The 17,013-nt window shown below is 45.3% G+C and overlaps 1 protein-coding gene across 1 annotated transcript in view; it reads right to left on the reverse strand.

Moving 5' to 3' along the window:
• Positions 1-10,144, reverse strand: part of LOC138301337 (glycosyltransferase family 92 protein F49C12.5-like) — a 110,702-nt gene extending 100,558 nt beyond the window's left edge. The window contains exon 1 of the mRNA XM_069241705.1: positions 9,760-10,144. The gene's annotated coding sequence lies outside the window, so the exon portion shown is untranslated. The remainder of the gene's footprint in view (positions 1-9,759) is intronic.
• Between the last annotated feature and the right edge of the window lie 6,869 nt (positions 10,145-17,013).

Genomic DNA, 17,013 nt, shown 5'->3' on the forward strand with positions numbered 1-17,013 from the left:
TCTACACTGCTCCACTCTACGACACTTTACTCTACTTTGAAACCACCTACTCTATGCCACTGCACTCTATGCAACTCCACTCTATGCTATGCCAGTCCAGTCTACCCTGCACCACTCCAATCTACCCTCCGCCACTCCAGTCTGCTTTGCACCACTCTATGATACTGCACTCTACAACACTATACTCTACTCTACAACACTCTAGTCTTCACCACTATACTCTACTCTGCAGCACTCCACTCTATGCCACTGCAATCTATGCCACTCTATTCTATTCTGCACCTCTGTACTCTACTCTGCATCACTCTACTTCACTGCACTCTATGCCAATGCATTATATGTCACTCTGCTCGACACCGGTGCCCTTTATGACACTCTACTCTGCAACACTGTACTCTGCCTCTGAACTATTCCCCTCTTTACTCTGCACCTCGGCATTCTACTCTGCACCACTCAACGTTATGCCACTCTACTGCTCTCTACACCAATGCACTCTATGCCACTACACTCTATGCCACTCTACTCTGCATCACTGCACTCTTTGCCACTGCACTCTGCACCAGTCTACTCTACCTTGCACCACTCCACTCTACCATGCACCGCATCACTCTACGACACAGCACTCTGCACCACTGCACTCTGCGCCACTGCAACCTATGCTGCGCTACTAAACTATGCGCCCCTCTCCACTACTCTGCGCTACTGCACTCGACTCTAAACCAGTAGACTCAATACCAATACCCCATCCTTTAAGGAAAACGGGCTGCAAAGAGAAAAAAAAACTGCTTTATTCAAAAGCAGTCACGGACATGGTGGTCTGCTGTCTCCAGCAGGCCACCTTCCCCGTGAGTGCCTAGACTCGCTATGGGGTCGCAAACTGTGACCCACCTCATAAATATTTATGAGGTGGGTGTTTGCGACCGCATAGCGAGTCGCAGAAGGTGTCTGAGACACCTTGCTGCATACCAATTTGCGAGTTGCAAATTGAGAGTCGGAAGGACTCGCAATTTGCAAATCACAAATTGGTTTCTACCTACATCTGGCCCTATGTCCTCAAGGGGCTGATTATATGGTTACACTGAATTGTACTTTATGATTCTTTTTTATTTGATCATGCCCTCTAGGGACTGAAATATGGGTACATGACCACGTTTCTTCCAAATGCTATTTTTACTGTGGTGCTCTGTAGGGTCTGTTCAGACCATTACAGTCTAATGCCAAGCATATGAAGGAAGGCCAAACACAGTTTATTTCTGATAAAGGTTTAATGTGCTTCAAGGCTAAATATTTATACAGTCCCAAATGCGAGGCTGTCATTATCATTTACAATGCCAACAGCTCTGACTCTTTCTAATGCAAGACCTATTGCATTGCAAATGCTTATTACTTTTTTCTTGTAATTAGTGACATTGGGTCATCCAGATAACTTGTGTAATGCCTGAATACCAAAGTCTTTCTCGATTTCCCCTGTTGATGTTTTCCCACTACATGTGATCTTTTATATTTTGATTGAATAAATGCACAAAACCTTCCATTTGTATATTACTTTAAGATCATTGTTTATTGGAGTGGTGTTGCATTTTACTCAAGGGACCCCTTTTCCTTTAGAGTTAGTTTACTACTTCATTCTACGACACTCTAGTTACTCCATGACACTACATCACACCAATCGACGACACTATGACACATCATTCTTTTTTATGCCATTAACTTTTAGCCATGCTGAATAGCGGTCACACTAGTGTGCAGCATGGCTAAAACACATTGGCAAAGCCAATAGATCTTGCATAGGTGAGACCTATTGGCTTTACCAATGCCTGTTTATGAGGTATGATCTCCGAGGTGACTTGCAATATCCTTATTTACGCAGGGGGGACTTTCTCCCATATAATACATGGTCACACCACCAACTTTCCCACACACCACTTAAAACCTTAGTGCATAGCTTCCGTCATTGCAAGGTATTAAAATAGAGCAGAAGAAAGAAAAGCAACATTCCATTTGTTCCTTTAAACAGCTGCATTAATTATGCTCTGTCACCTGATCTGCTGTTAGCTCTAGCAGAAGACATTTGTGAAGTCAGAACTACTCAACTGTAATAACCTTATAATAGTCATTTTCTGATGTATTTTGTTTATAATCAGTGAATGTTTTTTCTTTATAATCAGTGACTTGGTGTGTCACAGATAGCGGATTCTAAAGAAATTAGTGACTGCCGTTTATACAGGAATTACAGAATCCAGTGTTTTGTATAGCCTGTAACTCCAAGAGCTTCTTCAGTGTAAATGCTCCCAGTTATGACTGATGTGGAGCTAAGCTGCCCAAGACCACACAGAGGAGTAGAAGTGTTATTAGAACTATGTTTCCAGAGCACAGTTTACAATTGTTGTACCTGATTGCTTTTGATAACTTTGGTGCGCTTCCAATTGGCATGAGGCGAGGGGCACGGTGGGAGTGGGGCGCCAGTGGCGTAGCGTGGGGGGTCCAGGGGGGGGCGGCCGCACCGGGCACAACATCTGGGGGGGGGGGGGGCGCGCTCGCACTCGCAGCTCTTAGGGGCGCAAATTACTTGCCTTGCCCCGGGTGCTGACAACCCACGCTACGCCACTGTGGGGCGCAAAGGGTTTGTTCTTTCCTTCTACCCTTCTACCATTATTTGCTTTTTACATGAAGATGCAAGGTTAATCAACATGTAATTTTCACATTTGAGCTAATTACTTTGTGAATGTAAATAACAATAAAAGATACTTTCAGACTGTGACAGCATGCCTTTCTTTCTGTTTACATTCAAACTATATGATTGAGTACATTTATCAGAGCCTGCAGTTCGCAAACAACGGGCGATTTGTATAGGGTCGATTGAAAAGTCCCCAAGGCTGTCCGCTCAAAAATTATATTGTCTCCTACGCCCCTGTACCGGAGGATAGAAGGTGGAGGGAACAAAACACCTGCGTGCATGGGTGCGGTCGGGGAAAGCTATGTTTACATTTGTAAAATTGGAGTAAGTTCATCAGCAACAACCATAATCACCAGCCTGCTAATAAAGCAACACAACCTAAAACCCTTTCTGTTCTCCTTCGTTGCCCTTGTGCAGTCTGGATTAGCATTCGCTGACAAGAGCATATAGTGCAGCCATTTTATAAGTTTGGAGTGAGAGTTTTCCCCCTTTTATATTTTGCATCTGGTTACCACCTGCTTCAAACTCATAGTATTTTGCACACGCAATTTCCATCGCTTGCGACTATTCCATAACTGCAAATGTTTAATATAATATTATTCGCTAAAACAGAAGTATTATTTATTTAGGATAAAGTAGCATGCAAAATACGGATTTGGTAATTTTTCGGTTCGGTGTGCTACTTTACCAAATTCTTCCTTAGAGGCCTTTGTCACATTGAAAATGCAATTTTTGCCTCTGTACACCCATATGCGCCCGATTACCAATTCTTAAATCCTTCCTATATCAGGCCGGTAATCGGATAATGCTTCAAATAAAGAGAAACTTTTAGAGCTCTTTCACCACCTTTAGAGTAAGAACCAGAGACTCTATAATACGTTTAACTCAGTCTGTCGCAGGTAAGGAAGTGCTGCAGATAAAGTGAATAGACATCTCACTGCCCAAGCTGCAAATGAGTCGGCAGAACAGAGCGTCTGCTCGGTCTCTGGGGTACCAAACAGGGGCGGCTCCTCCATGTGGGCGGAGGAGAGTCGCCCCCCCCCCCCCCGCCAGCAGCAACCACTGCGAATCCTTTCACAAGGAAGGGATAATTAACTGTGTTTATTATCCCTTCCTTGTGAAAGGGACGGGGGCCACGGGGGTGACGAGCAGACGGGAGTGCACTGTGCACTCCCCTCACTGCGCATGTATGTTATGCCGGCCGTCTGCGGCCAGCCAAACGTACATGCGCAGTAGGCTGTCTCCAGTCTGGCATCGCTGTCTGCCTGGGAGCGCCCAGCCAGAGTTCACCTAGCCAATCCTGACGCTGCTTTGGGCAGCATCAGGATTGGCCGCAGGGCAGGGTGGGGGCCTGTGCCTGCAGCCTTCACTCCAGCGAGGAGCAGCACGGCGCGGGAGCCGAGGTAAGTTTTTTTTTTTTATATATTTTTTTTTTATTATTATGCGACCCAGTCCCCCACATACTCCTCTTCCCCCCACCATGCCCTGAGGAATCCCAGCGAGGTGCGACTGGTACCAAATGAATGCCTATACCAAAGCAGGCTCAGAAGAGACCCCACAAACTCAATTTACACACAAGAGAGAATGATTACGAAAGCACGTGCAGGTGCACAAAAACAAATTGCTGTTCAATCTCTGCTTGTCATTAACGTAGGAGACAGCACCAAAAAGACAATGGAAGGTGAATGGTTATGATGGTGGGAGAAAAGAAAGTATAAGGTGCGAACGAATGAAGAGTAGACCATCATCTGACAAGGACTCATTTGCCTGTTGGTGTTACTCCACGCACTCAAGGGTAATGAGGCCAAATGCTGTCACTCACACTGAAGGCAGCCAGTGGACGAAATGGGCTGATATTCTGTCTCATGCAATGCTTGCTGGGGGAGGCAGGAACAAATGGTAATTACACTATAACAGACCAATGGAGTAAGAGGCCTCATTGCAAGCCCTTCACTGTATATACGTATATTTGTTTGTTTTGAGAATTTTTTAGAAAACAAAAGGTCATGGCTAATGCCAGACCTAAAGACACAGCATGGTTAGAAGTCTCTATCTAGTTAGGATAAGGCACTGATCTGCTCACTGTCTGCCACGGACTGGATCAGATAAGCTCAAACAGACTGTGGGCAGCAAGAGAGACTCTGGGCTGAAACGGTGTCTCCCAGAGCTGACCTGCACCATGCTTGATCCCAACTTGGTGCTGTTGTCAATTTGTTCCCTGAGATGTGCAGCACTAGGGGCTGCACCTCCATGATGATTTCATTTGGTAGGCTGGAAGAGTCAGCAGAAGTCAGACAGGGCACACCACACAGCCTCTCCGCTGCCCTTTTTGTCATTTTATTTACTTCTCTGGGCCCAAAGGGAAACGTGTGAAAGAACAGATGAGTTCCACATTAACTTCCACACCTTAGTCAACACCAAGGAAGCAATCTGGTGTGCAGCATTCTAGGAACAAGTCCAAAACTAGATTGAAATATTATTACAGCAAATAAATGAAAAGCAAGAACAAAGTCTGTCATTTTTAGGGGGAGCCACAGAAAAATATAGGCTGGACCGGGCAGTTCAGCCATTCTGTAGCTATGACCTGAGAGGGATCTGCTGTCCAAAGCAAATCAGGATTTCCTAAATTAATGCAAATTTGTGATATTTGCCTATTACTTTCCATTAAACAGGCATTCTGTGGGTGGTACATGGGTGTTCCATGCAACTACATATGGGTTTTGCCACATATCCCTGTCTACTAACATTGATAGAGATTTGAGCCAAAACCTAATACCTCCTTGAGGCAGGCGTAAAATAGAGAAATGTTTTCATTTCTCCTTGTTTTTCCAACTTTGCATGTGTGCTCCCCAATATGATTATAATATGAGTAAGACCGATATTCTTTGTGTCTCTTTCTCTAGTAGACTGCTTCCCAAATTCGTGCACTGTGTGAATAATAGGCTGAAAGGATACCTTAGGATTAATTTTTTCTCCCGATATAGGAGATTTGTATGATCTCAATTACACACCTTTTCTCTTGAAAACCCAGGCTCTGCTTGCGCACTGGGGGTCCCTCCCTCTCTCTATTCTTGCCCAAATAGCATTGATTAAAATGTCTATTTTACCATTGTTTAACTTTTTGTTTTCAGCAATTCCTTGCGTATTAACGTCTTTGTTTTTCAAGAAATTAGAGTCAGTGTTTGGCTCATTTATTTGGCAAAATCAGAAGGCACGTGCTGCGCTAAGTACATTATATGCTGATAGAGAAAAGGGGCGATTAGCATTACCAAACTTCAAATATTATTATTTTGCTTTCTTTGCACATTATTTGACCAATTTCAAAGCCAATCAACCCACGGGCTGTCTATTTTCTCAGGATGTTCGCGATTTAATCTGCAGCGAGCATAATATTAGGAATCCTGCACTATTGGTGAAATCCCCAAGATATGTTCGAAACAAGATTCTTAGAAGAAAATCAGATTTTTTTAATAGATACTCAATCTCATATTTGCACTTTTTTACTCCTCCTACACAGCTTACTTTGCGTCCTGGTTCTCAGCTCAAGCCGGAGATGTGTGATTATGTAGGTTTTAGGGAGGTAGGGGACTTTCGCAGCAACGATAACTGGAAAATGCTGTCAAATATTCAGACGGCTGTCCAAAATGATTTCCTTTTGGTGAGGTCATATAGTATTATGCTCCATAGTTTGAAGGACCTGGATATCGATTTTATCTTCAATACACAGACATTAGTTGCCAAACTGGCAGGCAGACCCTCTCAGGGTAAGGCGAGCTGGTGCATGGAGAAGGTTACTCCTAGAGCAGGAAAAGACTGATCTCTAGACAAAGGCGGCAAGAAAATGGGATTGTCAAGAGGGCTTCGATCTGTCAAGGGAGTGTTGGGAGAAGATCAATTATTTAAAGTTTATAGTACTTAGAGGCGCAAATTGGCATTGTATGATATGTTTTAGTAAACGGCTATTATATCGCACCCTGCAAGCCTAATCCCGGATGGTGCGCAGCTGTCTTGAGCTCTGTTTTCGTTGTAAGGCAGTAGGTGTGGCCAGTTAGACACACGTGATTGGCACCTGCCCACGTATCCAGGAATATTGGGTTGGAGTATTTAAGACATTAACAACTATCGCTCAGATCTCTATATCTCCCAGCATCTGGTCGGTGGGCTTCGGCTATGAAGGCTTCCACCCAGGTGGGAAAAACTAGTGTTCATTGCCACTGCGGTTGCTAGATCTATCTTGTTAAGAAACTGGCGCACAGATCAAACTCCCTCTCCAGGAGAGTGGCTGAATAAAATGGTGCCGGTAAGAAATCAGGAAATGAGGTGTACTAGGAGAATGGGCAGTGGTAAAAGGTTTTCTCAGATTTGGGGTGAACTTTTTCAAGACAATCATGCATAATTATATCCAGGTCCAATAATAAAATTAATCTGGGTCGTTACTTAGCCTGATGGTATTCATCTGGTATCATCCTGTTGGAAATTATTGGAAAGGATGTCTATGATAAGGTATGTAATTGAAAGGTTTTTTTTTTGGTTATTGTGTTGGATCTTGATAAAAATCAATAAGAAAAAAAAAATTAAAACAGCCTTCCATATCTTAGTCAATACCAAGGAAGCAATCTGGTGTACAGCATTCTAGGAACAAGTACAAAACTAGATTGAAATATTATTACAGCAAATAAATGTAAAGTAAGCACAAAGTCTTTCATTTTTAGGGGGAGCCACAGAAAAATATAGGCTGGACCGGCCAGTTCAGCCATTCTGTAGCTATAACCTGAGAGGGATCTGCTATCCAAAGCAAATCAGGATTTCCTAAATTAATGCAAATTTGTGATATTTGTCTATTACTTTCCATCTAACAGGCATTCTGTGGGTGGTACATGTGTGTTCCCATGCAACTGCACATGGGTTTGCCACATATCCCTGTCTACTAACATTGATAGAGATTTGAGCCAAAATCTAATGCCTCCTTAAGGCAGGCATAACATAGAAAAAATGTTTTCATTTCTCCTTGATTTTTCAACTTTGCATGTGTGCTCCCCAGGTCTGATGGAGGAGTGGTGCAGTCCCCCGAACATGACAATATGATTTTGGTCTACTTACTGTTAGTGGTAGTAGCCCGATTTGGACATAGATACCCATTTTGGGCTACACCTCCACCAGTTTGAAAAAGGTGACCTGGTGGTTGGTTGTGATTGTTGATGGAGTAGAGAAAGTTTATGAAAGTGGTGTAGCAGGATGGAAAAGGGTAAGGTGTCACAAGCACTGTGCTTGTTGCTGGAAGCAGAAGTGCCTAGATTTGGTGGTTGCCAGTGCAGAGGCGGTTTCAGGAAGCCTGCTGCGTAGGGAATCGGGGAGGGTGGCAGCCGTGGCCTGGGCTTATCTTCTACCACAAAATCTACATTTTTCATTCCATTTTTGCTTGTGAGAATAGTCTTGGAAGGCAGAGAGTCCATTTTTGCAAAGGGTTTTCTGCTTGTGCAGCTTGTACCATGTCACCTGCAATATGGCAATCCCAGGGTTTCATTTTTAACTTCACTTCATTAGGAAACAAATAATGTCTCTGGATAGGAGGGGGAGAAACCAGAGACATCCTTGATTGATTTTTTTGCATTTGGGAATGCTCCTGTGACTTCCTGCTTTATCTCTGGTGCCATATTGAACCACGCCGGACCATACCTGTAAAGTGCGGTCTACTTGGGAACCATTTTCACATTCCCTTTTGCATCATCGAGACGTTTCCGATGCTCTTGACACAATTACACCTGTTCAGCTTTTGAAATGTAACAGTGTATTTTCAAAATGCATACCTCCCTTCTACACGGACCTCAAAATCGGGAGAAAATCTTGGTCTGTCTTCTTTTGGAACAAATCTGGCAATTGAAGTGACACTTATTGATGCGACTGTGAGAGCTGTAAATGTTTCTCCTTCCAGAAGTGAGTTTCTGCATGAAATAAGGGCAAACATAGAAGATGCCTTTGAATGACAGCTCAGTGTTCGAGGTTTAGTAGCAGATGTCTGCTTGTAACCAGCCCTTTCAGGGTTGAAGCCCACCCTCATTCTTTCTTGAACTGTAGTGTCAGCGTTGCAAGGGGGGATATAATTACTATTATTTAAGTGCACTGAGAACTGAGTTTGCAGCGTTCTGGGGAAAAATAATAGAAATACAAATCTGTAATCAAAAATCAGCTTTACAAAAGGAGTCATTATTGTCATCGCATGCAAAGCTGGAACCTGAAGGTCATTTGCATTCATGAAAGCAGGGAGCATAGGGTAATTTATTCTAATTATTTGCAGAGTGTGAGTTGGCATCATCCAATGTGTGGAGTCATACAAGGCGTGCAGTTTTCTCCACCTGGCATGTCACAGAAGCACAGTATCCACACAGTTATTACTATGGGTTGAATGCTCTCCTGTGTATTCGTGTTGTAAGTTCCCTGGTGCACCCTATGATTAGTACTGACCTAGTAGAGCTGGGCCAGTTTCGAAGATAACAGACATTCAAAACTGTAACTTAGTCGAGATTTGCGCACTGCATATCGGCATGCATATGTAACACAATAAACACAAAATTATTATATTTGAAACCAGGGCCAGGTTCAGGGCCCTCTGACCAGGGCGCTGACCTGAGGGCGGGGACAGCCACTGAACTCAGAGGGGGAGAGACTTTATCGAGCAATAACTTAAGATTTCAAAGCTCTTGCTGCAGAGTTCCTTGTGTGTCCAGCTTTCGGGCAGCAATACAAATGTTAAGATAACACTCGTGATTAATGTACCTGCTCGCAAGAGAGATCATGAGTTTTCTCTAGTGACAGCTTTGACGCCCGTGAAGTAGCGCAGGTGGTTAATACACCTGTTACAAAGAACAAATCCGTATTTTATTTGGCTAGTTGAGTGGATTAGTAAAACTAACCTCTACCAGCGCTTTTAAAACAACCAAATGTATGTGACAAAGGGGCTATGGAGAGATGAGCTGTACTTTTACCGGGTGGTAGTGAGACAATCCGAAAAGGAGGTCGTGGGGGGAGCAGGCGCCATGAAGACTATCACAGCGCTAAAGCAGGGCCTGTAGTTTAAAACTTACTTTCGAGTGCAGGATGGCAGCAGGAGGTTGGTTAAATGGCGTCGCTCCACTGAAACCCGCACCTTGGTCAGCGTCGGAGGGTCCGCTGCTCCGAAGTCCGCCGTGGCTACAGTGGCAGTTCGGGCTCAGGCTGGCATCTTAGGCGGAGACTGGCATCTTAGGTGGAGACTGGCATGAGGAAGCGAGGGTTAGCCCCGGGCAGCAATGGAAAAAAAATCAAAATGCTTCTGCTGTCTCATCGTCCCTGTACGCCCAGCTTTAACCTCAAACCATCTTCTAGCTCACAATAGCAGCACACGCCCAATTGCGACAGGGTACCTTCTCCTGGCAGGAAGAGCGCAGGGTTGGCCCGGGCACCAATTCAAAAAAATTATTCACCGTTCAGTTAAAACCAACCTGACTAGCTGCTGTCCTGACACGTGTAAAATCTAGCTGGTTTGTCTCCTTCGGTAAACAACAGCTCACAGCAAACGTACCTTTTTCCTTGGGAAGAAAAACACAGTGGGGACTGGATTAGAGCTGAGGTAGAATAAACACAAGTGAAACACTCAACATGCTCCGATCTGGTTGCTTAACCTGGAGAACTCCACCCTTAAGCCCTGGCTTTTGAGGTGAGAAGCGCTGCCACAAACAGGCCCTGTGCCATTAAAAATAATGGCCAAAAAACAAATTTACACTTCAAAATAAACACTGACTACGCCCACTGTGTCAACAGATACCCGGCAGAAGCCTTCAGAGTATGAAAGACCTCAGACAACACATGCCTGAAGGCCTCAGGTCATTCTTTCAGCCCCTTCCACCAGCCAAAACAAGCATTGAACCAAACAGGTTCGTGATGGACCAACTTTAACAAATTCTTCCTTTGAGGCCATTGTCACATTGAAAATGGCATTTTTTGCCTGTGTAAATCAATTTGAGACCGATTACCAACTCTTAAATCCTTCATTTATGAGACCAGTAATTGGATAATTCTTCAAATAAAGAGAGGTTATCGGGGCTCTTTTAAGACATTTAGAATAAGGAAAATACCATAGCCACTATCATACATTTTAACTCACTCTGTCGCAGGCAAGCAAGTGATGCGGGTAAAGTGAATAGACATCTCACTGCCCCAGCTGCAAATGAGCGTCTCGTCGGATTCCGGGGTACCATATGAACGCCTATACCAAAGAAGGCTCAGAAGAGACCCCGCAAACCAATGCTTAATTTGAGTCGATGATTTCTGGTGAGGGGCATTGGCACTTATTTTTGAGGGACGGCACTCATTTTCCCGACTCAAGGATTTATTGCGGACAAAAGACACATATGGGAAAGGCGGAGGAAGAGAGAGGCGAAAATGCGTCAAAGGGAGAAAGCTGCAAGAGTGAGCTGAAGGGGCAGGGAGTGGCTGTAAATGAATTAAAGAGGCCCGAGATGGCTTCAGGATTATGCTGTCTCAGTATTCAGTGCTCACACATTTAATTGCAGCAGATGCGTGTTTCAGAGGAGAGCTTTGGGCACCAGCACGTTTTTTATTTATAAATTAAGCACTGCTGCAAACTCAATTTCAAAACGAAAGAGGCTGATTATGATCATATGCATAGGTGCACAAAAATAAATTGCTGCTCAATCTCTGCTTGTCATTAGGGTAGAAGACAACAGCAAAAATTAAATAGAAGGCGAATGGTTATGGTGGTAGGAGGAAAGAAAGTATAGGGGATGAATGAATAATAGACAGATCGTCTGACAAGGACTCATTTGCCTGTTGTTGTTACTCCATGCACTCAAATGTAATGAAGCATAATGCTGTCACTCACAACGAAGGCAGCCAGTGAATGAAGTGGGATGATCTTCTGTCCCATCAGGCATGGTAACTGGGGGGTGCAGGAACAAATTGGAAATTACACTATAACAGACCAGTGAAGTAAGAGGGTTTACCATAGAAGTAGATTCGCCAATGCCAGTGGTGGCGGAAGTGACATCACTGCCGTGTAACTGCTGCCTGATTGTAGGAAAGTACCATCTTGCCTGGCATGTTAACCCCATATTTCACTGTATATATGTTGTTTTAGTCTATGTGTCACTGGGACCCTGCCAGCCAGGGCCCTAGTGCTCATAAGTGTGCCCTGTATCTGTTCCCTGTGTGATGACTAACTGTCTCACTGAGGCTCTGCTAACCAGAACCTCAGTGGTTATGCTCTCTCTGCTTTCCAAATTGTCACTAACAGGCTAGTGACCAATTTCACCAATTCACATTGGAATACTGGAACACCCTTATAATTCCATAGTATATGATACTGAGGTACCCAGGGTATTGGGGTTCCAGGAGATCCCTATGGGCTGCAGCAATTCTTTTGCCACCCATAGGGAGCTCAGACAATTCTTACACAGGCCTGCCAGTGCAGCCTGAGTGAAATAACGTCCACGTTATTTCACAGCCATTTACCTCTGCACTTAAGTAACTTATAAGTCACCTATATGTCTAACCTTCACCTGGTGAAGGTTGGGTGCAAAGATATTTAGTGTGTGGGCACCCTGGCACTAGCCAAGGTGCCCCCACATTGTTCAGGGCAAATTCCCCGGACTTTTTGAGTGCGGGGACACAATTTCACGCGTGCACTATACATAGGTCACTACCTATGTATAGCGTCACAATGGTAACTCCGAACATGGCCATGTAACATGTCTAAGATCATGGAATTGTCACCACAATGGCATTGGGGAGACAATTCCATGATCCCCCGAGTCTCTAGCACAGACCCGGGTACTGCCAAACTGCCTTTCCCAGGGTTTCACTGCAGCTGCTGCTGCTGCCAACCTCAGACAGGTTTCTGCCCTCCTGGGGTCCAGCCAGGCCTGGCCCAGGAAGGCAGAACAAAGGACTTCCTCAGAGAGAGGGTGTTACACCCTCGCCCTTTGGAAAAAGGTGTCAGGGCTGGGGAGGAGTAGCCTCCCCCAGACTCTGGAAATGCTTTGATGGGCACAGATGGTGCCCATCTCTGCATAAGCCAGTCTACACCGGTTCAGGGATCCCCAGCCCTGCTCTGGCTTGAAACTGGACAAAGGAAAGGGGAGTGACCACTCCCCTGACCTGCACCTCCCAGGGGAGGTGCCCAGAGCTCCTCCAACGTGCCCCAGACCTCTGCCATCTTGGATTCAGAGGTGTGCTGGCACACTGGACTGCTCTGAGTGGCCAGGGCCAGCAGGTGACGTCAGAGACTCCTTCTGATATGCTCTTACCTGTTTTACTAGCCTATCCTCCTTCCTAGGTAGCCAAACCTCCTTTTCTGGCTATTTAGGGTCTCTGCTTTGGGGAATTCTTCAGATACCGAATGCAAGAGCTCACCAGAGTTCCTCTGCATCTCCCTTTTCACCTTCTGCCAAAGGATCGACCGCTGACTGCTCAGGACGCCTGCAAAACCACAACAAAGTAGCAAAGACGACTACTGCAACCTTGTATCGCTTCATCCTGCCGGCTTTCTCGCCTGTTTCCTGGTGGTGCATGCTCTGGGGGTAGCCTGCCTCCTTCTTGCACCAGGAGCTCTGAAGAAATCTCCCGTGGGTCGACGGAATCTTCCCCCTGTAACCGCAGGCAACAAAAGACTGCATCACCGTTCCGCTGGGTCCCCTCTCAGCACAACGAGCATGGTCCCTGGAACTCAGCAACTCTGTCCAAGTGACTCCCACAGTCCAGTGACTCTGCAGTCCAAGTTTGGTGGAGGTAAGTCCTTGCCTCCCCACGCTAGACTGCATTACTGGGTACAGCGTGATTTGCAGCTGCTCCGGCTCCTGTGCACTCTCTCAGGATTTCCTTTGTGCACAGCCAAGCCTGGGTCCCCTACACTCTAACCTGCAGTGCACAACCTTCTGAGTTGTCCTCCGGCGTCGTGGGACTCCCTTTTCTGACTTTGGGTGGACTCCGGTTCACTCCTCTTCTAAGTGCCTGTTCCGGTACTTCTGCGGGTGCTGCCTGCTTCTGTGAACCTGTGCCTGACTTCCTGGGCGCCCCCTCTGTCTCCTCATCCATGTGGCGACATCCTGGTCCCTCCTGGGCCACAGCAGCATCCAAAAACCCTAACCGCGACTCTTGCAACTAGCAAGGCTTGTTTGCGGTCTTTCTGCATGGGAACACCTCTGCAAGCTTCTTGACGAAGTGGGACATCCTTTCTCCAAAGGGGAAGTTCCTAGTCCTCTTCGTTCTTGCAGAACACAAAGCTTCTTCCATCCAGTGGCAGCTTACTTGCACCCTCAGCTGGCATTTCCTGGGCATCTGCCCACTCTCGACACTGTCGCGACTCTTGGACTTGGTCCCCTTGTCTTACAGGTACTCAGGTCCGGAAATCCACTGTTGTTGCTTTGCTGGTGTTGGTCTTCCTTGCAGAACCCCCCTATCACGACATCTGTGCTCTCTGGGGGTTGTAGGTGCACTTTACACCTACTTTACAGGGTCTTGGTGTGGGCTATTTCTCTAACCCTCACTGTTTTCTTACAGCCCCAGCGACCCTCTACAAGCTCACATAGGTTTGGGGACCATTTGTGGTTCGCATTCCACTTTTGGAGTATATGGTTTGTGTTGCCCCTATACCTATGTGCTCCTATTGTAATCTATTGTAACTTTACACTGCTTGCATTACTTCCTTTTGCTATTACTGCATATGTTTGGTATTGTGTACATATATCTTGTGTATATTTGGCATCCTCATACTGAGGGTACTCACTGAGATACTTTTGGCATATTGTCATAAAAATAAAGTACCTTTATTTTTAGTATATCTGTGTATAGTGTTTTCTTATGATATTGTGCATCTGACACCAGTGGTATAGTAGGAGCTTTGCATGTCTCCTAGTTCAGCCTAAGCTGCTCTGCAATAGCTACCTTCTATCAGCCTAAGCTGCTAGAAACACCTCTTCTACACTAATAAGGGATAACTGGACCTTGGTAACCAGTACAAGCCCGGCCAGCCTCCTACATTGGTTGTGCAGCGGTGGGATAAGTACTTGCAACTACTTACCACTTTGTCATTTTGTACTTTTCATAAATGAAAAATATACAAAACAAGTTCAGTGTATATACACCTAACCAAAAAGTTTTGCTTTTCTTCTCTTACACTATCTGCTAAGTGCTGAAAAGTACTTCAAAACTTTCAAAAAGTTTCAAAAAGTTGAAAAAGTTTTTCTTCTGTTCTTTAAAAAAGTCCTGAAACTTTTTCTCTCTTTTTTCTGTCTCGAAACCTTCTTCTATCATGTCTGGTGTAGGAACTCCTCTGAATTTGGCCAATACAACTTATGACCACCTTAACTTTAAGAGCCTAAGGAGTCTCTGTATTGATAGAGGTTTAGTGGTAGGAAAGAACCCTTCTAGAGAATTACTGTCTAACATGCTCATTAAAAATGATAAGGCCTTAGCTGGCAGTTCAATTGAGAAGTTAGGAGATAGCTCACACTCTGACTCAGGGGAGCCCCTTGAGAGAGTGGTACAGGGTTCACTTCCTAATCTGCCCCTTAGCAGAACACCTAGCATTGCTGGTAGTAATAGAAGCTCCCATCATAGTAGGGAAGGTTTTGTTCCTGAAGGCCAGGTTGTTAGGGTGCCAACTGTTAGGGGCAGGTCTCTCTCTGCTCATTCCAATATTTCTTCTGTGTCAAAACATTCCCAACCCACCCTGATGACAAAATGTTAGAAAGGGAACTCAATAAGTTGAGAGTGGAAGAGACCAGGCTGAAGCTAAAAACAGCAACAGCTGGCTCTAGACAGGGAATCCCTAGACTTAGAGAAGGAAAGACAGAGGTTAGGGTTAGGACCCCAGGGTGGCAGCAGCAGTATTCCTGATAGCAATCCTGTGAAAGGACATGATTCCAGGAATCTGCACAAGATAGTTCCCCCTTCCAAGGAGGGGGATGACATTAACAAGTGGTTTGCTGCACTTGAGAGGGCCTGTATGGTACAGGGGGGTCCCTCAAAGGCTGCTATCCTATGGCTATCGTTCAGTGGAAAGGGTAGGGATAGGCTCCTTACTGTTAGAGAAAGTGATGCCAATACTTTTACAGTTTTGAAGAATGCACTCTTGGATGGATTTGGCTTAACCACTGAACAATACAGGATTAGGTTCAGAGAGACCAGAAAAGAGTCCTCACAAGACTGGGTAGACTTTGTTGACTATTCAGTGAAGGCCTTGGAGTGGTGGTTACATGGCAGTAAAGTTTCTGACTATGAAAGCCTGGACAATCTAATCCTGAGAGAGCATATTCTGAATAACTGTGTGTCTGATTTGTTACACCAGTATCTAGTGGACTCAGATCTGACCTCTCCCCAAGAATTGGGAAAGAAGGCAGACAAATGGGTCAGAACAAGAGTAAACAGAAAAGTTCATATAGGGGGTGACAAGGATGGCAAGAAGAAGGATGGTAAGTCTTCAGACAATGGTGGGGACAAATCTAAAAATGAGTCTTCATCAGGCCCACAAAAACACTCTTGTGGGGGTGGTGGGTCAAAATCCTCTTCTAATCAAGTAAAAAAACATGGTGCTATTTATGTAAAGTAAAAGGCCATTGGACAACTGATGCCAGTTGTCCAAAGAAAAGCACCAAACCTCCCACTACCACAACCCCTACTGCAACCCCTAGTGCCCCTAGTAATAGCAGTAGTGGTGGGAGCAAACCTACTAATAGCCAATCCAAGGGAGTAGCTGGGCTCACTTTTGGTAATTTAGTTGGGGTTGGTCTTGTTAGGGAGACCACAGAGGCTGTGCTAGTCTCTGAAGGTGCCATTGATTTGCCCACCTTGGTTGCTTGTCCCCTTAATATGGATAAGTACAAGCAACTCCCCCTAATCAGTGGTGTTGAGGTTCAGGCCTACAGGGACACACGTGCCAGTGTTACCATGGTAATAGAGAAACTGGTACACCCTGAACATCACCTACTTGGTCACCAGTACCAAGTGACAGACGCTCATAACAACACTTTTAGCCACCCCATGGCTGTTGTGAATCTCAACTGGGGGGGGGGGGGGGAGGGGGGGGGTTACTGGTCCAAAGAAAGTTGTGGTTGCTTCAGATTTACCTGTAGACTGTCTACTAGGAAATGATTTAGAGACATCAGCTTGGGCAGAAGTGGAGTTGGAGGCTCATGCAGCAATGCTGGGCATTCCTGGGCATATTTTTGCTTTGACAAGGGCTCAGGCCAAAAAACAAAAAGGACAGGGTGACTTGGATCCTGGAACAATGGACCAAGTGCTCCCTAAAGCTAGGGTTAGTAAGGGTAAATCCCTACCCACTA

Source organism: Pleurodeles waltl, chromosome 6 (assembly GCF_031143425.1).
Source record: "Pleurodeles waltl isolate 20211129_DDA chromosome 6, aPleWal1.hap1.20221129, whole genome shotgun sequence".
NCBI classification, from domain to species: domain Eukaryota; kingdom Metazoa; phylum Chordata; class Amphibia; order Caudata; family Salamandridae; genus Pleurodeles; species Pleurodeles waltl.